A 1,153-nucleotide genomic window follows, 5' to 3' on the forward strand; every position below is an offset into this window, starting at 1 on the left:
GGAGCCGTGATAGGGGACGAGCCAGGAGCCAAGGGTGACCCCAGCACAGGCAGTGGCCTCACCAGTGAGGTGACATCCCACAGGGTCTGAGCATGAAGTCAGAGCCAGGTGCTGGTAACGGTCCATTCATCAGCAGCAGGAGATGGGGACAGAGACAGGGCTGCAACATCAAAAGGACCATCCATCCAGGAGACAAGATACCTACAGCATAGGTCCAAGACCTATCCAAGAGATAGAGCCAGAGCCAGGACATTAGACCAACACACCCCAAGCAGGGACTGAAGGCTCAGGCCTGATCTTGAATGGGGGTTCTGAGCCTTGGGCAGAGGGTGTGGGGGTGGGAGTCCATCCACAGGTGAGGCTGGTTAGGGTGATTAAGGTGAATTAGTGCCCTCAAAGCCTGCCACCATGCCATCTGATAGACCCTGTGGGGATGTGAAGGCATGGAAATGAGGCCTGTGTGGAGTTCCAGTGACTCCTTGTTCTCAGAAGGTCCATCAAAACAGCTGATGAACTAAGTGGTGGAGAAGGTTGGCACTGATGTGGAGTTGGAAACCAAAGACTCAGGTCAGAAAGGGACCAGAAAGGGCACACCATGACCATGAGTCCCCAATCTCCTGTGGGTTGGGGGCAACCTCAAGGTAGAAGCACATGCCTTGCATGCTAGGTGCAAAAGGCAAGCCTTGTCCCACCTGAGCATGACAGACTTGGCATTGGTCATCTCCAGGCCCCAATTCTTCAGCCTGCCACAGCTGAGGCAGCCCATGGACCTCCAGGAACAGCATGGGTAGGTGCACGGTTGGACATTCTTCACTCAAGGTTCTTCCCTGCACTGTCAGACATGGAGAATCATAGAATCATAGACTCATGTTGTGAGTTGGAAGGGACCCACAAGGATCATCGAGTCCAACTCCTTTCCTAGCATAGAAGCTCTTCTCAGTGATGCCCAATGGTAGGACAAGGGGCAGTGGGTGTGAGCTGGAACACAGGAGGTTCTGCTTAAACTTGAGAAGAAACTTCTTTCCAGTGAGGGTGACAGAGCCCTGGGACAGGCTGCCCAGGGAGGGTGTGGAGTCTCCTTCTCTGGAGACATTCAAGACCCGCCTGGACGCCTTCCTGTGTGATCTCATTTAGGTTCCTGCTCCGGCAGGGG

This window comes from Antrostomus carolinensis, unplaced genomic scaffold (genome assembly GCF_000700745.2).
Source record: "Antrostomus carolinensis isolate BGI_N321 unplaced genomic scaffold, ASM70074v2 scaffold46777, whole genome shotgun sequence".
Lineage (NCBI taxonomy): Eukaryota > Metazoa > Chordata > Aves > Caprimulgiformes > Caprimulgidae > Antrostomus > Antrostomus carolinensis.